The 23617-nt window shown below is 47.6% G+C and overlaps 2 non-coding genes across 2 annotated transcripts; both read right to left on the minus strand.

Moving 5' to 3' along the window:
• Positions 1-238: 238 nt before the first annotated feature.
• Positions 239-310, minus strand: Trnaa-cgc (transfer RNA alanine (anticodon CGC)). Its single transcript has one exon. It is a non-coding gene; the product is annotated as a tRNA-Ala (tRNA).
• A 20441-nt stretch (positions 311-20751) lies between these two features.
• Trnaa-cgc (transfer RNA alanine (anticodon CGC)) lies at positions 20752-20823 on the minus strand. Its single transcript has one exon. It is a non-coding gene; the product is annotated as a tRNA-Ala (tRNA).
• Positions 20824-23617: the final 2794 nt, after the last annotated feature.

Raw genomic sequence — 23617 nt, forward strand, 5'->3', positions numbered from 1 at the left:
AGCGTCTTTTTATTGTCCCCAAGGTTGAGCTTGATAATAAGAAATGCGAACAGCTGTTCAAGTTTCTTTCCATCACCCCTGTACTTATATGTAAATATGCAAAGGCACTGCGCGTCGCCGAACCATAACGTTTGTACGCGCGATATATATTGAGGCGAGTCTGTAAATATAACCATTGATACCATGGACATTACGGGCAGTTGTGACTAAAACACTAAAAAATTAGGAGCCTCATCCATGGAGGTGCCGGGGTTCGAACCCGGGGCCTTTCACATGCGAAGCGAACGCTCTACCACTGAGCTACACCCCCCAGGCCTCAGTGGCACAATTTGAGATGCCTTTTGCAAGGATCGCACCTGCATCTTCAATTCCATTAAGCAGTGCGATTGCTTTGATTAGTATTTCAACGGCCGTCGGTATGGGCGTACGACTTGGCCCGTCGGCACAGGCTGGAAGCAGCGATTTCTTTTCTTTCGGTGTTCTGCAGTGAAGCCACCATCGGCGCAGCTCGCCGCCTCCTGAAGAGTAGGTGCCCCCACCTCTAACGTGCGGCGCCACTTATCAAAACGAAGTGTGGCCGGACAACTCTATGGGCCGGTCAGCGGGCTGGCCGACCGCAGTCGCAAACATGACGGTTACAAACAGGGCCTTTGATGCAATAAGACCTCCTTGCGGGCTAGTTGGTTCATATCGAAAAAATCTAAGTACACGGACCTCTTGCATTTGGCCTCCATCGATCGCAGTGCTTCCTTCCTTTATGCTTGCGCAGTACGCTACACGGCCTTTGAGATTCCAGCGATTCCAGTGTGCTTTCAAGCAAAGCCACATGCGTTGAAGACTTCGAGAGCGCCGTCGCGCATAACTTCGCTTACCGCGAACTCCGCGCTTTTACGAATACTTTCACTTCTAGCTTTTTGGTTTTGTTTTAAATGGTAACGCAGTAATGCGCTACAAGTTCCCGTAGCCGGGAATTATTGACGTATTTTCGGTTTTGTGCGCGGTGGCGCGGAGCACCTTATGTGTCCGTTGTATCCGATTTCGCTGATTCTGTATAAGTGTGAGATGACGTTCGACCATGCGAAGGATAGGCTTATTTTATCTTAAGGTCGTGTCCACTGAATTTCAAAAGTTCTTTCCGTGGCGCTTGAATACAGTCGGCCCCAACGATTAATTTTTGCGTTTTTACGTCCCAAAACCACAATATGATTGGGAGAGACGACGCGTAGTGGGTTCTTTAACGTCCACCTATAAAATCTAAGTGCACGGACCTCTCGCATTTCGCCTGCATCGACTTTATGCCACCGCGGCCGGGATTCGATCCCGCGCCCTTCGGGTCAGCAGTCGAGCACGATAACCGCTAGAACCCCGGCCGCAACAATTGAGAAACCTCAAAATAAAAAAAAAGTGCGTAACCGTAGTGTAGGCAGCTCATTGAGCGCTTTTCTACCGCCTCGAAATCTCGAAAAAAAAAATTATGGTACTTCGATGCGTGCCAATTAATATATATACTTTAAGTGCTCCCTATTTTTTATTGAAAAAAAAAGAACGGAATACCACGAAAACGAGAATACATATATTAAAGGTGCACCTTTCGCCTAATTAGTAAAAAAAGCATAAACCCAAGTTCAGGAATTGGTTAACACGAAAAGTTTGCATTTTTGACAATGACGAAACTGTAGTTTCAGCAGAACCTCAATGCCACATAATAACCAGTTCATTTTCTTATATTTCGCAATTAACTTTTTCCTAAAGTATGGATTCCTTAAATTTGATTTGATATTGTTTTTTCAAGTTTAGAAAATATTACTATGTAAAGCACATTACTGTATGAGATAGTGTTTTTATGTATGCAATAATTCATTTTGTTGTGCTACCATGCCAATATGATTATTTTGTTCTTATGTGTATAAATTAGAGAGTGCAATAACATACTATGCGTCCCTGCTATTCATTTCTCTAGTGGTTTCAAGCTAACTGGCTGTTGCTGTGTCCAGTACAATGTAAGAAAATAACCATACACCATTGGTATTTATATGTTTATTTGTTGTTTGAGAGTAAAAATGTTCTCAGATGTAGCAGCTAAACGCAATCGATTTGCAGGAAAAACGATGTAGCCTGTATGTGTATGTCGAGGCAGCAGCAAAGCATGGGCAACGAAAGTAGGCAGGCCCGCTCACTGCTTTGCAGAGTGTTCGAACAGCCCTGGGCTGATGCGCAGGATACCCACTGGACCAGGAGTTGGCGGAAGCCAAAACGACTAACCGTACAGTGAATTTTCTACACGAGATAAATCTTGTCATTGTTAAGGTGCAAACTTGCAAGTTTTGTCATTACAGCGCAATGGACTAGATATCTGAAACAAAATGAAGCTGCTAAAGCATGCAGCTCAGGGGCGTGAGGTAAAGTGCGTAGCGTGGGGCGGCGCACCTATTCCCCGCAATCATTTCTGCAATCCGGGTTCTGCAGTTGAGACTGCGCGACCATCTGCATTAGCGGCCGCACAGATCAAGCGATGATACGTCACCAGAACAAGAGGCCCTTATATGCTTTACACAAAAGTGCGTGGGTCGATCTTTATAAAATAGTACTACTTGGAACAAGACCCACACTGACGCTGTCTAGTTGCAGTACTTGCGCTTAATTCTTGTATGACATCACGAAGAATGCAGCGTCACGAGGAATATTCACGTCAGCAAATAAATAAAATGTGCTGTACCTGACCAGCGCCGGGCGCTGACCTGACTCAAAATGCAGTCCGTCCGCAAATGAACACCGCAGAACACGATACAGCACGCTAGCTTGGAAGAAGATAATTCTGACGTGCGTCCACTCTAGCGTCTCTTGCCTTCATCGCGATTTCGTCTTTGTACGCTGCGACATACGGAGCCAGCCACATGCAACAGCCGCTGCGTGGTTTGCGCGTCAGTGCTCAAGCGCGGCAAAGCTCATCGGGAAGAGAGACGTTCGGCCGCCCAGCAACGAAGGGAATCCGATCCTGGCTTGCGAGTGGCCAAAGCAGGAGCTCACGGACCGTTTAGCGGCGTCATATTATCATCGCTGTATCGGCAGCTAAAATAGTACTTAGTAAAAAAGGCACCCCAAAGAAAAGGAAAAGCCACCAGCTCCGCAGTTTTATCAGTCTTCGCGACGCCAAGTCAGTGAAGCTGCGCTAAGTTTTACCCTTGAACGTTGCATTTGTGCGCTGTGACGTGCAGCTCATGCAGTTACTGCGTCCTCGAAATGCCCACTGAATACGTTGTAATAACAAAAGGTAACATGGCACTGCCGCAGAACCCAACGACGGTCGGAGCGCCGCCGCGGCCGCGTCTTCGTCGCCTAGGCAACCGTGACCGCCGCGCGCGGAGCAGCTCTGTGTACCACGTGACTTTTTTAACGCGCTGCCGAAATACTCTCCTAACAAGGAAAACAGACGCCCACTGTTGCCAGAATAATATATAAAGGGCGCCAGTTGTGCAAACGCTTCTTAAGATACAACTGCGTGAACCTTTTTTTTTTCAACTGTAGTTGTTAAATTTATGTCAACAAACGTGCCATGCAATAAACTTGGACATCTTCTATCGAGATACATAATTTTCTTTTCGGTGCTTCTGTTTTGAAAGCGAGCGCCACTCTTTTGGTAGTGCATTCGGAAGGAAACTAAAAAATTACACCATCTCTCGCTAAAGGGGACCATGAGTAGATGCGAAGCCGGAGTGTTTGCACGATCGCGTTCCGTTGGCGTTCGTTGGGCATGCTACCGAGCTCGCGTCGTGGAACGCGAAGAGCGACGCTACGCGCGTCGTATCTTCCATCTAGCCTGGCCGTTAATTCTCACAGGCGAGCGGGGAACGCGGTCGACAGGCGGGCGAGAGGGGGCAGCGTAGGAGAGGAGAGAGAAGGGGAGGGGACGCGCATGCGCTCGAGCTCATCGCGGCGTTGCGCAGGAGAGAATTTCGGTATGTCTAGCCCGCGTTTCAGAGGAAGAGTGGAAAGGTGGAAAAGTGGAGAGGGGTATGGGAGAGGGAGGGGAGAAGGAAAGTGGAGAGAGTGAGTGGAGAGGGAAAATGGGAGAGGGTAGATGACAGGGGGAATGGTGAGGGGGAGTGGAGAGGAGGTGTGTGGAGAGGGTATGCGCATGCGCAGTAAGGGTGGTCACGCCGCACACCACCACCGGATTGAGCTCCGCCTTAAGATACTTCTCATCTGAAAGAAATCGTCGGTGCCGTGTGACTGCGAGGGAACGCCTCTTCATAAAAAAAATCACAGCATATACACGGAGTGAATGATGATGAGTGGGCGAAGCTGCGGAGGTTCATCGGTAAACCGTGAATCTTCCGTGAATTCTGCCCAGTACATCATCACCGACGTGAGATCGGGCGCGTTTATACTAAAGGTTCGATGAGAGTTATGACGACTTGCAGCGCACTTTAATTTTACATGTACGCTGTGAATTTTCATTGTTCAGAAAACCATTGCTTTAGAAAACATCTGGCGTCTTTCGTTAAGCAGCTGGCGTCTTTTCGTTTTGCTTTAGAAACATCTGGCGTCTTTTCGTTTTGCTTTTAGAAAACATCTGGCGTCTTTCGTTGGCTTATTTCATCAATCAACGGCGTTTTGAACAAAATTTTTATTGTTTAATCACGCACAGGATAAATCTCACCAGGCACTACCTTGGAGGTAAACAATGGCTGCTAATGGGAATGAGAGACAGAAGAAGTCGGCTTTTAGCTAACACTTACACTTCTACTTCTACTAACGTTTCCTACTGGAACATGCCAATGGCTGCTAATGGGGAATGAGAGACAGAAGAATTCGGCTTTTAGTTAACGCGCACGCTGCCAATTTTTTATTGTTCAACAACGCACAGGAGAAATCTCCCACCGGCACCACCTTGGAGGTCAAGATCTGGTACTAGCGTTATGACTGGTTACGCACTACGAGGGACGAACGGGTGCCGCTTTAAGGAGCTTCGCCCCTAAAAGTCTTTCAACATAGTAAAAGACCGCTTACGTAAAAGACTTTGCGCGCCCGTGTGACACGGGTATTATGCTGAAGCTGGTACCGTATCATCGGCAGTGCACCGCTAATAGAGCCGAATTACGTGATAAAGGTGCTTACTAGCTATAGAACCAGACCACCGCAGGCGCTCCGGTTCGCAGGTTCAGATATTTGCACACATTGGCCAAAACTTGAGCCAAGTCGAAGTTTGATCAGCTGGCTTCGAATCAAGCTTTCGGCAGCTTATGCTTTTTATCACATGTTTGTTTCAAAGCGTAAATATATTATATGTTTTGTTACCTATTAATATAGCTTTCTAGTGCACAGGAAAGCAGTTCGATAATGTAATCGAATTCAACGTAGTTGCACGTTTGCCACTAAAAAACTAAGAATTATCAGCGACAGCAATGTATTAGATAACCACACGAACAAAAGTTCGTAATCTTCACGGGGCTGTAAGCGGCAGAAAAGAATAGTCTGTATTGAGAATAGAAAAAAAATTAAAGCCAGTTACACGCCTGTGCGATTTGAGTAAACAGCAGAGCAGACAAGCAAGCGCCACCGCCAGGGGGACGCAGTTCGAGTTCTTTTTTCCTCTTCTTCTCCTTTCTCATTTCTTTCCTACTTCTTTTTTCTCTATATCATACATCTTCTGCTTTCTTCTTTCCTCTTCGTTTCTTCCTTTCTCTCTTTCTCTCTTTCTTTCTTTCTTTCCTTCTTTCTGTAACTATATGTTGCCCTCTCCCTTCCTTCTTTCCTTCCTCCTCGCCTTCACTTCCCTTTCTCACCACCCTGCTGAACTGTATACTATGCATTGCTATGCTATGCTAAGACCTGCTTGGCACACACCCGCTTTCTGAGGCGCATACCCGCCCGGATGAGGTTGTGCAACGCCACGCGGAGTTCTGCCAGGCTTAAACATCACCGCTGTTAAAACACGGTCCTAGACGCGCATGTATAAACACCAACTGATCTCACTAAACGACGTTATATGAAGCTTCATGAAGAACACAAACAGTGAGAAAAGAATTAATTTTGTTCGTTTTACATTAATACTACACTTTGTTAAAGGGACGGAGGGGAGAGGGCCCCACGTTAACGTTCTCCACCGAGATTCCGTTTCATTGTTCACCTTAATCTAAGCCCATTATGCCTCAGTGGTGACCGGGAGTCGAACCCGTATCGTCAAGCTTAGTAGCGCAACATCTTTCCCGCCAAGATAACACGGCTGATAACCAATGATGATGGGAAAATTGTTCCAGCTTCTGCGATCTTGTTAACGCTGCCACGTTCACACTTCTAAACGCTCATCGAAGATTGAAACCAAACAAGAACATAGATACAGTGAGAATCTCCAAAATACGTGTTCTGAACTATCTGTTAACTCTTTCGTGAATTCGATTGGTAGGTATTTCAAGGCAAGTGACAGTGCGCAAGAAAACTTCGTTTCCCATAATCGTATGCGAAGCGAAATTTTGTCACTGTTTCTGTTTATTCATAAGGGCGAGCACAATTTTATTTTTGTAGAAAATATTCATTTTATTGTCACGCAAGTAGCAATACTCTTCGCAGAGCTAATCCAAAGAATGCCAGTGCCGCTGCGCAGAATTTGTAGAAATGATGATGCATGATGGTCCTTGAGGTTAGAATAGCCGTGACAGGTGTGTTCATAAGATTCATATGTTCATAAGGTCATTCAATTTCAGTTGATTCTTCTTAATACCGCATAGCGCAGAAGCTGTATCTCTTAACCCTTTAGATGTCCAAACGCTAAAAGCTCAGATGTTCAAACGTATACAAATCAGTGCTTGGCGCAGCTGTTTGACGGAATATCAAGAGCTCAGGCAACAACTGAACACGTTGACAAGGTCACATATACGAGAGCATGTTTCGGAAAACGTGAAGACTGCAGGAGTGTCAGAGCGCAAACTAAAGAATGGAAACAATCTTGTGCGAAGAATTAGATGACGTTGTCTTTCGTGTCATCGAAGAAATCAGGGCAGCATTACTGGTTAGGGCCGCTGTACTGCGGTCTTTGCTGAGGGGACTGGTAGCGTCGTGGCGAAGGCGAACGTGACGGGCGTGGAGGTGTCCATTCAGTATCGGCCAGGTAGTCGGCGATGTCGCGTGGCCGCTTACCACGCTGTAGGCACGGTAGTCCCATCTGGCGGTACTGGCAGCGGCGGTAGGTGTGGCCGGCATCACCGCAGTGGTAGCAGAGCGGGCGGTTGTCAGGGGCGCGCCAAACGTCGATTTTTCTTAGCGCGTAGCGCTTGCCAACATGCGGGCGGTATGGCGTTGGTGGCGGCGGCGGTGTCTATAGTGACGGTACTGCAGTGATGCAGCGTCTTGGCGTGGGCACGGAGAGGAATTGCGGTACGGCGGACTGCGGCAGCGTAGCTCATAGCTTGTGGCTGAGGCTGCGCTAGTTCAGGTGCTCCCAGAAATTGCTGAATTTCCTGAAGTACGGCGTCGGCAAGCGGGTCCACTTGAGGCTGCGAGGATGGCAGTAATTTACGCAGCTCCTTCCATACGATGACAGTGATAGTCTCTCGTGGAATTGCAGCGCCTGAATCTCCCTGTAGGTCGTCGTGGGAATGCGGTGGTTGTACGGCCTGGTACGCATTTCAAGTGCCTTTTCGATCGATGTGGCCTCCGACACGAATTCAATCACCATCTTAGGTGGGTTGGGTAAAAGGCCGGCAAACAGCTCCTGTTTAACTCCCCGCATCAGGAAGCGAAGCTTCTTCTCCTTGGACATAGCGGGGTCAATGTAGCGAAATAGGCGGATCATTTCTTCAGTGTACATACGCATAGGCATGCGCACGGGGGGGGGGGGGGGGGGGGGGGCGGCGGCCGCCCCCCCTATTCACCGCAAAGTCAGCCCCACACATTGAGACATAATAGGGAGGGGGGCGCTGTGACTCGGTAGGGGGGCGCAGTGTCAGCGCGATACATTGACATAATTGGGATGGGGGGGCGCGGCGACGAACCTTCGCCCCCCCTGAAGGGGAACCCTGCGCACGCCGTATGTACATACCGATGTTCTCGTTCGGCAGCTGTATACGGGTCTCTAATAGGGTTTCGTCTCTTTCCTTAGGACGACGCTCGTGAAGGTGTCCAGGAATGCGGCGCGAATAGTGTCCTATATAGGTCGTGAGCATGGCCTCTCGGCTCTCGAAGCAGGTCCGAGCAGCGTCTTCCAAGGCGAAATAAACGTGCCGTAGCTTGTCTTCATCGGTCCAGTTGTTGAAAAGGGCGACCCGGTCGTTCATTTCAAGCCAGCTTTCCGGGTCTTCGAGTGATGACCCGCGGAAGGTTGGTGGCTCGATCCCTGAGTTGATGTAGACGGATCGATGTAGGGGCGGCTGGGGCGGTCATCGTTGCTGTCGACGTCGAAGTCTTGGTTTGCTTGGCGTTGTAGGGAAGGGGCCCGTACTCTGGCTGTAGTCCTATAGCTGCCCGCGGCTAGTTCGACGATCCGGGATATTTTTTGTGTCCTCAATTGTTCACGACTTGGACTTGGATCACGGCTTTGCGTAGGCGTCCGCAACATGGACGAACCAGCTCCTTTACCAGATGTCACATGGCCGTGACGGTGAAGAAGGCTCCAGCAGGACTCGAAAATACGGAAATCCTTATTTGGCGAACTTGTGCCCGGAAAATCAAAGGTCAATTACAAGCAATTCAAGCTGTGCACTGATAGCGGCCAGAACAGCATCGGCCGTCGAGTAATGTGATCTGTGGTAATAGAGCGAACTTGGCCATGTTGGTGTAGCATAGTGAAACACACAGCGCGACACTACGACGGGGACACAAGTCTGTGTGTGTTTCCTTTCTGTGTCCCCGTCGTAGTTTCGTGCTGTGTGTTTCACTATCTGTGGTAAGGCGTGTCAACATTTATAGATGCGGCATCGGAGGCTGTAGCGTTATCGCTGGTGCTCGCGAAAGCTCTCGAATAAACTTGACTGTTCGCGTCATGTGCGTAATCTTAACGGAATAATCTCAAACAACCACGAAGCTTCCCAAACGTTGCAGCGTGGTCTGCGCCGAGCATTGATAAGTTTTTGTGGGTGAAATCCGAATACACAAAAATCAGACAATAAACGCCGCTGGCAATATTTGAGCCCCGTTCTGTTGAATAAACAGTTGGTAGTCCAGCCGCTTTCCTGTCTTCTTCACCCTTTCCTGTGATCGTTTATTTTGTCTGGATATATATTCCCTTATGATTACAAAAAGGAGTTCTTTTTGGGTGAGTTGGTGCTTAGATTGCATAGGTGGGCCTGACTGTGAGGGAAAATACGTTGCGTTGGAAAGGGGAATTAGAAAAGAGAAGAAAGTGAAGCGTCAGCTACCAACTATATATTTACTGACACTCCTAGAAAAGTACAAGGGAAAACAAAACTCTCCGCGCATGCGCAAAGAGCCAAGGTGTGACGTGGAACGACATGGTCAAGATAACATGTTTTCAATAAAGCATATTTTGGAAGAATACAATGTTATGGATGCGTAACTGACACAATCATAGTTTCTTTTTGATATATAGAAGGCTTTCAACAACCCTAAGGCCGTTTGGTCCTTACTTTTGCCGAGAATCAGCTTCCGAGCCAATCACGGCAAACAACAGTAACACCTGTCACATAAACAATAAAATAATTACGAAAGGCAACCACCATAGTTTTTCTTTGGGAACATTCACAGGGACAAGTGGGGCGTGAATCGTCAAAATAAAACTAGGTTTGTGAGTAGGGCGGCTGGGTGATTGAATGCGAGAGCGTTAAAGCACACGCTTGAAGAAAAACCTGCCTAGTCAAAATTACGAACAAATTACCGCTTTGTTTAACAATTTATTTCAGGAAAGAAGTTCGTTAAAACGAATATGGTGTCAAGATAGTTTTGTTCATTCGGGTTGATGGCAACATTGAACCCTATGAGTACCTGCCGGGAAATGCAAATTTCTTTGATCGAGAACGTCGTAAAATTGGGTTTTGTTAGATCGAGTTGGGAGTGTAGTCGCAATCATAGTCGGCAAAACAATTGGAGCTCAGTCAGACTCAGTCAAGAAATATATTTTGCTCTGAGGGCTCACTCGGACTCAGACTCACTAAAATTTTCCTCAACCGGACTCACTCGGACTCGGACTCGTGAAACTATTTTTCAGCCGGACTCATTGAGACCCAAACTCACCAGCATATTATTCAGCCGGACTCACTCAGACTCACGGCTTCATCTGAGTCTGAGTGAGCCTGAGTGAGTCGACTCATGAGCCCGTTGGCGTAAAATTAGCTTTTTCGATCATGATGTCAATGCTCTTTAACGCCAATATCTCACATAATCAGTGCTCTACGATACGTCTTTTAATCTTGTACCTTCAAATATGAGTTATCATACATCATGTATCAATCCAGTAAGGACATTGCTTACTAAATACGTGACTAACACGGGACATTTTTATCAAGAACTTCCCATGAAAGAGTTTGCGGGTGGACGTCATGGCACCCCTTCCCCTAACTCACGCCTCTGATCAAAATATTGAAGTGGCGCATGAATGCTAGTGTGCTGAGATATGTTTGAATAGACTAGAGTATAAACACAAGCCGATATAAGGTTAATGATAGTAATGCTGAAGATGAGTAGATAGGACCATAAGTCGGCAACAAAAGGTGGAGCTCACTCGGACTCACTCAAGAAATATGATTTGTGCTTAGGGCTCACTCGGACTCAGACTCACCAATATTTTCCTCAACTGGACTCACTCGGACTAAGACTCACTAAAATTTTCTTAAACCGGACTCACTCGGACTCAAGCTCATCGAAATATTACTCAGCCGGACTCACTCAGACTGACACTCACGGCTTCATCTGAGTCTGAGTGAGCCTGAGTGAGTCGACTCATGAGTGAGTTCGCCGACCTATGGTCGCAATATGGTCCTTCTTATGATACTCGTGACGTGTGTTGTTCAGGAAAGAACTTACAGGTGCGTGCCGCCGTCCACATCGATGACAAATTCACTTAGTACTTTGCGTCCAAGTCTTCGGTGTCGGCTTGTCAGGAGCGTGACAGCTGCATGACTTAACTTCTGATCACGGACGCAATGTCGACGATCTGTTTTGCCAGTGGAGGTCCTAGCTCTTGGACGATTCATTTCCGCAATCATTTCCGATGCATCATTCGCTGCCATCTCCATGGCAGTAGCAACGTTGCTAACATGGTCACAGGTGAGGTCGATGTACTCATGGCCAAGGACCGGCAACTTCTAGCCTCGGACTGCAGGTCGTCTACCAGGCGGTCCCGAAGTGCTTCTTCCAGAAAACTTCCGAAATCGCATAAGGTTGACGATTCATCGAACTGGACCACAAAAGCCTGCGACACTTCCTGAGGTGCTTGTGGTTATATTGATTTGAAGTGGTATCGTTCACACACCCCTGAACGTCTGACAAAGTAATGCTCCTGCAGCGCCGACACGATTTCCTTCCGTGTACGGCCACATAAGCTGTGCGTATTTAGTAGGAGCAAAATTCGTAGCGTCACAAGCATAGGTCGGCAAACTCACTCATGAGTCGACTGACTCAGACTCACTCAGACTCAGATCGAGCCTTGAGTCTGAGTCCGAGTAAGTCCGGTTGAGGAAAATTTTGGTGAGTCTGAGTCTGAGTGAGCCCCAAGCACACAATATTGTTACGGGGAATATAAACAGAGACTCGAAGGACTAGCAACAGATGTATTTGCAAGTGGTTCAACGAGCAGCGCTGCTCATAGGAACAGCTCGTGCCAGCCTCTCTTATTGTCGTCCTTTTCTTCGTCTTGTGGACCACGATGCCACTGGTACGTAGCATGACCCCCGGCGGCGGAAGCACCGTCCCGGAGCTTTAAAGGTCGTTTTCAGAAGCCGTGTTGTAGGGCTTGAGCCGTGAGACGTGAACAATATCACTGGACCGAACGACAGATGACGAGGGACAGATGGGGCGAATCTCATAGGTGACAGGTGTTACTTGACGCACTATACGGTAAGGTCCCGTGTAACGTGACAAAAATTTTTCAGATAGGCCCACTCGACGATTAGGGGACCAGAGTAGCACAAGGGTACCGGGAACGAAATGTGCGTCTCGATGTGAGGCATCGTACCGACGTCGTTGGTTGCTCTGCGACGCCGTCAGGCGAGCGCGAGCGAGCTGACGGGCATGATCGGCTCGCGCGATAGCGTCATGAGCATACTCGCTGGTGGACGAGGTACTGGATGAAATGATGGTGTCCAGTGGTAATGTCGGCTCTCTTCCGTACAATAGGTAGAAAGGTGAAAAGCCTGCTGTGTCGTGGCGCGAGGAGTTATACGCGAAAGTTGCGTAGGGTAGGGCAATATCCCAGTCTCGGTGGTCCGGCGACACATACATAGCGAGCATGTCCGTAAGCGTGCGATTGAACCGTTCCGCGAGGCCGTTGGTTTGAGGGTGGTAAGCAGTGGTCACTTTGTGCTGCGTGGAACATGAACGCAGGATGTCGGCGATTACTTGAGAGAGAAACGAACGGCCACGGTCGGTGAGCAGTTGTCTTGGGGCACCGTGAACCAGTATAACGTCCCGTAACAGGACGTCAGCAACGTCGGTTGCACAACTCGTTGGTAGAGCTCGCGTAATATCGTAGCGCGTAGCATAATCAGTAGCCACTGCTATCCACTTGTTCCCAATGTTGATGCGGGAAAAGCACCAAGCAGGTCTAACCCAACGCGGTGAAACGGTTCCGTGGGTATGTCTACTGGTTGAATGGCCAGCAGGTAGCAGCGACGGTGTTTTGCGACGTTGACATAACTCACACGCAGCGACGTATCGGCGTACCGAGCGAGCAAGGCCTGGCCAGAAGAAACGTCGCCGTACGCGCTCATACGTACGAGATACGCCAAGGTGTCCAGCTGTGGGCGCATCGTGAAGTTCAGCGAGGACACTGCGCCGTAAATGCTTAGGCACGACAAGAAGAAGGTCAGGCCCGTCAGGTCGGAAATTGCGGCCGTATAGGACGCCCTCTTGAAGTACAAAGCGACGGACGGAGGCGTCGTTTGGGGAAGATTCCGCGCGGCTGATGATGTCAAGCAGCAGTGGGTCCCGTTTCTGTTCTTCCCCAATGTGATGAAGGCGGACACGGAGAAGATGGAGGGCACCGTGTTGGCGTCACTGTCATCAGGATCGTCGACAGGGTACCGGGAGAGGCAATCGGCGTCCTGGTGCAAGCGACCAGACTTGTACACGACCGAGCAAGAAAATTCTTGCAGACGCAAAGCCCAGCGACCAAGGCGCCCTGAGGGATCTTTGAGGGAGTTCAGCCAGCAGAGCGCGTGGTGGTCGGTAACTACCGAAAATGGGCGTCCATAGAGGTATGGCCTGAATTTCGCGACCGCCCAAACGAGAGCCAAGCACTCGCGCTCTGTTATGGAGTAATTGCGTTCAGGGGCTGATAGCAGGCGGCTGGCGTATGCAATAACGCAGTCATGGCCACGTTGGCGTTGAGCTAGCACTGCGCCGATGCCATGGCCACTTGCATCCGTACGGATCTCAGTAGGGGCAGCAGGGTCAAAGTGGGCCAAAATCGGAGGAGTAGTGAGGAGCGCGATGAGATTGGAGAACGCAGAGGCCTCTTCTGAGCTCCATGAAAACGGGACGTCTTGTTTGAGGAGCTACGTAAGGGGTCTCCCTATGTCTGCAAAATTTTTCACAAAGCGTCGGAAGTAAGAGCATAGTCCGAGAAAGCTGCGAACATCCTTTGCAGATCGTGGTACAGGAAAGTTTTTGACTGCGCTGATTTTGGCTGGGTCTGGTTGTACGCCGTTAGCGTCTACTAAGTGGCCAAGTACTGTAATTTGGTGACGGCCAAAGTGACACTTGGACGAGTTCAGCTGCAGGCCAGCGCGACGGAAGATATCTAAGACGGCTGACAGGCGCTCTATATGAGTCTCAAATGTAGGTGAAAAAACAACGACATCGTCCAAGTAGCACAAACAGGTGGACCATTTAAAGCCTCTGAGCAGAGAGTCCATCATTCGTTCAAAGGTGGCTGGAGCGTTACAAAGGCCGAAGGGCATGACCTTGAATTGATATAGGTCATCAGGTGTGATAAATGCCGTTTTCTCACGATCCATGTCATCCACCTGAATCTGCCAGTACCCGGAACGTAGGTCTATGGAGGAAAAATAGCGGGCACCATAGAGGTAGAGTCACTGTATATGCTACCTTTAAAGGTAGCATATACAGTGACTCTACATAGAGGCAATCGAGGGCGTCATCTATTCGTGGCAGAGGGTACACGTCTTTTTTTTTGTAATTCTGTTTAGGTGTCGATAATCGACACAGAAACGCCATGTGCCGTCTTTCTTGCGGACGAGTACGACAGGGGACGCCCAAGGACTGCAGGATGGCTCAATGATGTTCTTGGCGAGCATTTTGTCGACCTCATCTTGGATAATTTGACGCTCAGTCGCCGACACGCGATATGGACGCCTATGGATAGGAGGCGCATCACCGGTGTTTATGCGGTGCGTCACACCAGTAGCTTGCCCCAATGGACGGCCGCCGAGATCGAAAACGTCGATGTACGACAGTAGAACCCGGTGGAGCTCGTCAGTCTGCCGCGGTGTTAAATCAGAAGCAATCATCGACTTAATTGCGCTGTCGGGGCAAGTATTGGATTGGTGCTGGGCAGAGGTGTCGGAAGGAGTGGCCACCGTGAAAGCATTCACTGCGTTGTCTTCTAAGGTGGACAGCAATGCCAAAGAGATGCCTTGCGGCAGCACTTGAGCTTCACATTTTTTGCCGACCTATGGTCACAAGCGCTTCTTCTTTGATGGCGCTCAGGAAGAAATGCAGTTTATTCGTCCCTGCAACCTCCTTAGCCGCGGTGCACAGCTGCAAGCTTCCGCGGTCAGGATCAAATTCCGGTAGCTTGTCGACCGGCCATCGCCACCTTGCGTTCTTATTAGATCCCGTGCACCTTCGTTGCCACTTTCTTGTTTCTGCTGAAGGGGGCATATGATTCAAGAAATGGCTTTATCCGCAGGGCTGCTTGGCGCCAACATGAAAGCAACCAAGTGACAGTTCCTGAACAAGAATGATCGCCCACCAAGATACGCTCTCGCATGCACAATAATCCGCGGTGACGTACGTCACTATCACTTCATCATTGAACGGCGTTAAACGGGCGTGCCGCATTCTAGATACGAGCGCCAGAAGGCAAGGAACCGTAGCCTTCCTACGCAGCTTTGACATCGCATGAGGGCCTGATAATATACAACTTTTGGTAACGCGCACACATGGGTACGTCCATGACGCTTCTCGAAGAATAGCACGGCTTTTGAATTTTGCATATGTTAAATACACGCACACATACAACCCCCCCCCTCCCCCCCGAAAAAAGATTTCTGGCTACCCCCTGATGTTGACCACTACGCCATGCTCGGTCTTGTTCTCGTACAGCATGGCATAGGCGTGTGCAGGGGGGGGGGGGAGGGAGGCAGGGGGGCGCAAAGTCAGCCCCACACAGGGAGGGACGTGCTGCGACTCGAGGGGGGGGGGCGCAATATCAGCGCCATACATTGACATAATTGGGAGGCGGGAGGGGTGGGCGCTTCGACGAACCTTCGCCCCCCCCCCCCCCCCTGAAGGGGAACGAAGGTTCGTCGCATGCCTGCGTACGCCCTGCGCACGCCTACGCTGCATGGTATTTATTATTCCTTCCAGTCACTCCAACACAAGCAGGTCTACGTCCACGGAAGCGCCGCTGTGCTTCTACAGTGGGATGATGAGCGGCCTTTCTGATATGCGATATGTCGTCACGATTCTCACGAGCACGTAATTTTACGCTCGTAATTTTCTTGTCGCGGTCATACTAAATGTGTATTTTTTCATGTGCCCGTGTATTTTAGTAAACTTAATTAAGACGTCATTATCCACTGTGTTAATTATTAATATGCTATTCCAAACGTGCTCGTCTCATGCGTCCCTCGAATAATATTCTGACGCTCGCCGGGACTTATATAAATAGCAATTGAAGCAAGTAATCTTATAAAAGCGTAACGGTAAAATGATTACGTAGGGGGAAAATGTACGGAGGATTGATTTGATACATGGTACGATAATGAATTCCGAAGAAGCACTGCTGAAAAATTGCTGCCAAGTTTGCCGTTATTGTGTTTTTTTTTTATTCTGGCAGAAGCGTATAGCAGTCGACGTGGAGTGAGGAGGCTGGCTATATGCATTCTATATGTCTTCACAATCACAAATAAGCCTATAGTATTATAGCGTGGTTGTGAAAGAAAGCGAAATTACAGATGTAATAAATTTTGATGTACATATAAAGAATTATAAATTTTGGGGATTCACCAAGGTAGTCTGCATGCAATTGCTAGAGTGTTACGTGCCGAAGCCACGACGTGATTATGAGGCAAGCCGTAGTGTGGAATGATTTTGACCAGCTGCGTTTTTTTTTTTTTTAACGTAGGTACATGGGCGTTCTGGCACTTTACCCCCTCCTCCTCCTCCCCCTATCGAAACGAGACGGCAGTGGCCGGGAATCGAAACCGCGTCCTCGAGCTAATCAGCGCGCGGCACCCTTTCTGCTAATCAGGCTACCACGCCGGATCAACGTGCATGATCTCGCTGTGCCTCTAATAAAGTTGCAAAGTGAACGAAAGGCATATCTTGTTGATTAAATCCAAGCGAACACGCCCTAAGGATGGTGATGTATGGGCGGTGAATATAGTGCTAGCCCAAGCTTGAAATATTGGTTACAGATGCGTTATTTATTTATTTATTTATTTATTTATTTATTTATTTATTTATTTATTTATTTATTTATTTATTTATTTATTTATTTATTTATTTATACCTTCAAAGCACGGAGCCACCAAAGCTCTCATGTAGTGGTACAGGTAGAAGTTAACAGCAACATAACGGTATAACCAGGGGCGTAGCCAGAAATTTTTTTCGGGGGGGGGGGGGGTCAACTATACTTTATGTATGTTCGTGCGTGTGTATGTATGTGTGCGTGCCTATATACGCAAGCAAAATTGAAAAATTTCGGGGGGGGGGGTTTGAACCCCCCGAACCCCCCCCTTGGCTACGCCCCTGGGTATAACTGTAATATACACCTACGGTTATAAATATACACATAAATAGATATACAATTGTAACAAAAATGTGCTAGAGATAGCAACGTTCGAAGCGAACACTGCCCTTGGATAACTGAGTAGACTGGCTCTCGGGAAATTTGTCTAGAGAGAAATGGCATTATAGTTTTAAGAGATAGCAAAAGCCAAGACGCAATTATAAACAATCTTTTATAGTTAGAGCAAACGTGTCAGTGGGAAAATTGCAGACCATCCTGAAACACCACGGTGTAAGGTATATACGTTACACCGTGTGAAACACCCAATCCAGCTTGCAGTTGCTCGTTACGCGCTACACGGATATGTTTTCACTGAGCCTTGGAAGAAGGCCTCGAAGCACGCGCTTCGGTATATAGGTGTACGCGTTGCTGTGAACGTAACGAATTGGCTGGCACATCTACATAAAATTCTTTTTGGTTCAGAGCGAGTGGTAACCCTTGTTATGCACATATGGTGTCACTACAAAAAGAGCGCACAGGGTCGTAATAAGAAAGACAAGTCATTTATGATGCATTCAAGGACGACTCCAGCGTCTTTTTATTGTCCCCAAGGTGGAACTCGATAAAAACAATTGCGAACAGCTGTTCGCGTTTCTTTTCCATCACCCCTGTACTCAGTGCTGGGCAGTATCGAAGATACATGTATCTTAGATACTATCTTAGATACTATGTGGGTATCTTGTATCTGTATTGCGATACGTCTCGAAAAACAAGTATCTGTATTTCCGATACATTCGATGATGTATCGTGTATCTTAAGATACAAGATACTTCTATCGCAACACAACCGTGCGAAACAATATTCGCTGGCCAAGCTCCGCTTCTAAAGCTGGTACTGGTCTCACTAAGCCATATGAATAAGTCTAAGGGCAGTGGCGTTATTTTATTTTTCCGCCAATGTCACCCAGTGAGGGTAGAAGATAAGGAAGACAACCACGCGGACGTCTACGCCCAGCCCACGTACCTTTCGTTTTCTCGATTTCTTTTCTTTTTAGTTGCACCAATGCCGCGACACTTGCTCTTAGCCACTGCCCTGCGCCGCGCACTCCACTGCGTGCGGCGTCTATCGCGCAAATTCTGACGTTACAGTGCCGTTATTCAAGATTCTCTGGAGTCTTGCTCCGTAAAGAAATGTGATGCGCGCAAGAATGGGGTTGCTTTGCGTCGAGTGGATTTTACATAGCAGCGATTTGAAGGATCTCGTGGATGTAAGTTTGACTTGCATGCAGTGAATTAACTTATATGCAAATAACATTCTAACAACTTTACTACCGCTGGTACTGATGCTAGATCTAATAGGGAAAGCGTTTACCTAACAGAAAATATCTTGGCGTACCGCTTTTTTTACTTCCATCTACATTTCTTCAAAGAATTTATGAACTCAAAAATGTCATTGTTAGCACAAGTGCTTTCTTAGCTGTCATTTAGCATCACATACATTTGGTCTCCGCACTTTTTTTGCGGTCTGGTCACTACAGTATGTCTTTTGTAACGCGCTCCCAAAATAAGATTTCTGCTTTATTATTCAAGCTGTCTGCTTTATTTCTGCTACTACTTACACATTTACACGTTGCGAAGGCGATTGTGAAAACAAATATATTATTATGTGGGCGTGCCTTGAGTGTATAGTACAAAATATTCTGCTTACCGCTTAAGAAAATAGCGAAATTGAGTTTGCGGCTACTTACGACGTAACTTTTCCAAAGCACCCTCTTCCTTAGAACTAATACTCTATAAGTCTCTCATACGCTCCAAACTTGAGTATGCATCTGCCATATGGGATCCCAGTCATGCTAACCTCCTCTCTTGAACTAGTACATAACTCTGCTAGATTCATCCTCTCTAACTACAACCGCACTTCTAGTATAACCTCATGAAAAATAGCTTATCACTTATTCCATTGGCTCACCAACGCAAAGTCGCCCGTCTTTCGCTGTTTCAGACAATTTTCCATAGGCACTGAATTTTCTATTGTCTCAACAGGCAAGTTGACGATACTTCGTGATCATAGCTATTAAGAGCGCCGTCTGTATTGTGTTTCTGTACTCATTCAATGTGAATGTTTGATACACAACCACTTCTCTATTTTACTTATATTTGTTTTTATGTTTTAGGCCTTCTTAAATATTTTTCTTATTACTAATCGCCACGTAATGGGAGCTATAAGAGGCAATAGCGCGAATAGCGGCGGTGTCCTGCGACGCTTTTGTGCAACTACACAATACGTCTGAGACATTTCTGTGTTGCACGTGTTCTCTCGTTGAAGAAAAATTGCTAAAAGTTTGCACCTTAGTGAGTATACCACCAAAGTATCCCTTACGCCAGTAGCTAACTAGAACATGAAAATTCATTGCAGTTTTACACCATCTATGTATACATCAGGTGTCTCAAACTCAGCTTACAGCCGACGGGCCGCGGTCGCGAAATTTAGTTCCAAGGGCCGGGACAGTGAGCATGGTGGAGTCGGAGAGAGTTTGAACAGAATGACGTTGCCATTTGAAAGGAAGCCTTTCCCATATCTCATATATAGGTCATTTCTGAAGGAGATTTAGAGTCAGGATTCCAGAAGCATCGATATCGATGTGAGTGAAATCTGGACGCGGATTGAAATATAGAGTTTTTGTTCCACGGTTATATTTCAGCTCATGGTAACCATGTTCCTCACGAAAGGAATGCTTGAGACCAGTCATGTCTGTATAGCTCACGAATAATGCTTATTTAGAAACTAAAAACAAATGGGACGAAGACGGTCATGTGTGCCGGCCGGGCCGCTAGCGAATGGTCTCAAACACCGCATACACCATAAGTCCCCCCCCCCCCCCCCTCGCCAAAAAAATGTCGCTACCAGCGATGTTGCAGCTGTACACCTGTCCATATATACGCTACTGTGCAAACTGTCTTAAACGAAAAAGGTAAAACTCTACACCGGTATTTGCGCCGTCGTGCGAAGGATTCTTATTGACGTTATTCTGATTACATGGCAACCCGCTATAGCTGGTAGGCGTGCTGAGCGGCGACTCCCATCAACTGCACAAATCACAAGCAAGAACCGCTGTCAGCTTAGCGTACAAAGAGTTGTCCTGTGAAAAAGGTAAAAAAAGAAACAATAATTTGTTTTGGAAGGAAACTAATGTACTTTGAGCAAGAAGGCAAAACTTTTGAGATACTAACAGACATCTCATTCAAATGAAAGAACATAGGTCACAGTTCAGAAATTTTAATGCAGACCTTTTCGTGTATAGGCATTTGCTGCTACATAATAGGGATCTATAATAACAAATTTGAGAATGTATCGAAGTATCTTAAGATACAATTGCCAAATATCGTATCGGATACAATTATTGCGGCAGTATCTTGTATCTGTATCTCCAATACTTTTTGCCTGAGTATCTTGTATTGTATCGCGATACAATTTCAAAGTATCTTTGCCCAGCCCTGCCTGTACTTATATGCAAATGTGCAAACTTCAAAGGCAGTGCGCGTGGCCGAACCATAGCATATGCATGTGCAATATATATTGAGGCGAATCTGTAAATATAACCACTGATACCATGAACATAACAGACAATTGTGACTAAAACATTAAAAAATTGGGAGCCTCATCTATGGAGGTGCCGGGGTTCGAACCCGGGGCCTTTCACATGCGAAGCGAACGCTCTACCACTGAGCTACACCCCCCAGGCCTCAGTGACACAATGTGAGATGTGTTTTGAAAGGATCGCATCTGCACCTTCAATTCCATTTAGCAGCGCGATTGCTTTGATCCGTGTTTCAGCGGCCGTCGGTATCCGCCTCGTGCGCTGCTGCTTTCAGTGGTACTGGTGGCGCCACCAACGGCGGACGGTGGCGATAGGTGGATCTGCGCGGCTCAGAGAAGCCGTGGGTAAAGCGCCTGTTACTCTCCGTTTTTCTATTCATGTTTCATTCTGGTTTGATATTTGTACTGCCGACGCTGCTCCACTAGACAACCATGCCGTCTGTTACGTCCATTGTTCTATATTATTTGTTTTAAAATGACAGGCCCGTTTTTAATGCGTGCGCGCGATGCACTGCGTACGTTTCTTACGTGCATGTGTCCAAGTTTTTGCGTGATCTGTTAACACAGATGAAATAAAAATTGTTGCAGTACAAAACAGCATTCTTGTTTTATTGAACACCCCAAACAGTACAACAATGACTATTACGGCTGTATGCCTGCTTAAGAAACGCACACAAAGACACGCGATTTATCTTCGCCCAACACTCGTAGCACTCAACTAGGCCAAGAAAACCAAAATCTAACTTGCTGAACGTTTTAACAGCCGTCACACAGCTGCATAATAATGCGTGAAAGTACTGTAGCAAATGACCAACAAACATTCACACAGCGTTTTTTTTTTTGTTCACAGACCGTATTAACATATGAGAAAGTTCTAACTGCATTGCAATCACATAATTCGGAATATCTAATCACTTTCACCATTGAAGCCACAATCCTCTAACACATGCGCTTTAAATTGAGCATGGTATTACTCAGACTTATACAGGAAATGCGCACCCGTGGCATTACTCAGATTTATATAGGAAATGCGCACGCGTGCAATGTCTCGTATGCTAGATTCTCCTTTGGTACGTGCAGCTCAAAATAAAATGCGATTCTAGAAGTAATGTTCGTGGAGTAGCGAGCATATAGCAGAACAACTACTTACAGCTTCACTTACCTTTGCCAAAACGGTATTCCAATTGCAATTCAATATTAACCGACGCAACAACGATAACAACACGCCTGTTGCACACAGGCGTACCAGGTTGACGCTCGAGGCCAAGCGCGGTATTTTAAGTGTAGCACAATCGTGCGCGTACAGTACGCTAGAATATTCTGGCACAATGTCGTCAAGCTTGCAGTCACTTCAGCGGTTCCCACGATGTAGCACCAGTTGACGTCCTCGCGTCATCAAACTGCTACGACGCCGAGAACTACACACACAGCTGACTTGGAAAAACGCGGTCTTGCAGGAGGCCATCTTGTCCCGCAACCAACGGACAAAAGTACACAACTGAGGCGTCTGAAACATTGCCGTTGATGAGATGGCAGCTGAACGAAATCAGGGCTCGTCGTCCGACGTGTGGCCACCGCCTTAACACAATATTAACATTGCAACGTTCAAGGAAGACGCGACGAGCCCAGCCGGTCTTGTCGGGTACGCTACAGCACAGTGCACAGCGCGCGCTCTCACGGCCACCGAAAGAAATAAAAGAAAGTGGAGAGAGGAGTTAGCTTGGAGCATGGCCAGTCGGTGGAAGCAAGAGGACGTGTTGCGTCGTCGGTGTGGCATATTGTCGAGAGATGGCGCTAGTTTGTTTTTGCGCAACGAAATCGCAAACTTGATTCAAAATGCATGGGATCCTATGGGGGGTTGGGAGAGGGCACATCTTCCTTTCTCTCTCGCTAGTCACCAGGGGAGCCGAGCGGTGGCGCCACCATACCGATGCACGAGGCGGATAGGCGTACGACTTGGCCCGTCGGCACATGCTGGAAGCAGCGATTTCTTTTCTTGTCGGTGTTCTGCAGTGAAGCCACCATCGGCGCCGCTCGCCGCTTCCTGAAAAGTAGTTGCCCCCACCTCTAACGTGCGGCGCCACTTATCAAAACGCAGTGTGGCCGGACGACCATTGGCTCAGCGAGCCGAGCACAGTCGCAAACATGATGGTTACAAGAACCTCTTGCATTTCGCTCCTCGACGCAGTGCTTTCTTCTTCATGCTTGCGCAGTACGCTACACGGCCTTTGAGATTCCAGCGATTCCAGTGTGCTTTCGAGCAAAACCACATGCGCTGAAGACTTCGAGAGCGCCGTTGCGCATATCTTCGCTTACCGTGAACTCCGCGCTTTTACGAATACTTTCACTTCTAGCTTTTTGGTTTTGTTTTACATGGTAACGCAGGAATGCGCTACAAGTTCCCGTAGCCGGGATTTATTGACGTATTTTCGGTTTTGTGCGCGGAGGCGCGGAGCCCTTTATGCGTCGGTTGTACCCGATTTCGCTGATTCTGTGTAGGTGTGAGATGACGTTCGACCATGCGAAGCTAAGCGAAGACGAGTGGTCGTGTCCACTGAATTTCAAAGTTATTTCTGTGGCGCTTGAATACAGTCGGCCCCAACGATTAATTGTTGCTCTTTTACGTCCCAAAACCACAATATGATTGGGAGAGACGCCGTAGTGGAGGGCTCCGGAAATTACGATCCATCTGGGGTTCTTTAACGTCCACCGAAAATCTAAGTGCACGGACCTCTTGCATTTCGCCTCCATGAATTTTATGCCACCGCGGCTGGGATTCGATCCCGCGCCCTTCGGGTCAGCAGTCGAGCACCTTAACCGCTATAACCCCGGTCGCAACAATTGAGAAACCTCAAAATTAAAAAAAAGTGCGTAACCGTAGTGTATGCAGCCCATTGAGCGCTTTTTCACCGCCGCGTGTTTCCGTAGCCTAAA

This window comes from Rhipicephalus sanguineus, unplaced genomic scaffold (genome assembly GCF_013339695.2).
Source record: "Rhipicephalus sanguineus isolate Rsan-2018 unplaced genomic scaffold, BIME_Rsan_1.4 Seq489, whole genome shotgun sequence".
Lineage (NCBI taxonomy): Eukaryota > Metazoa > Arthropoda > Arachnida > Ixodida > Ixodidae > Rhipicephalus > Rhipicephalus sanguineus.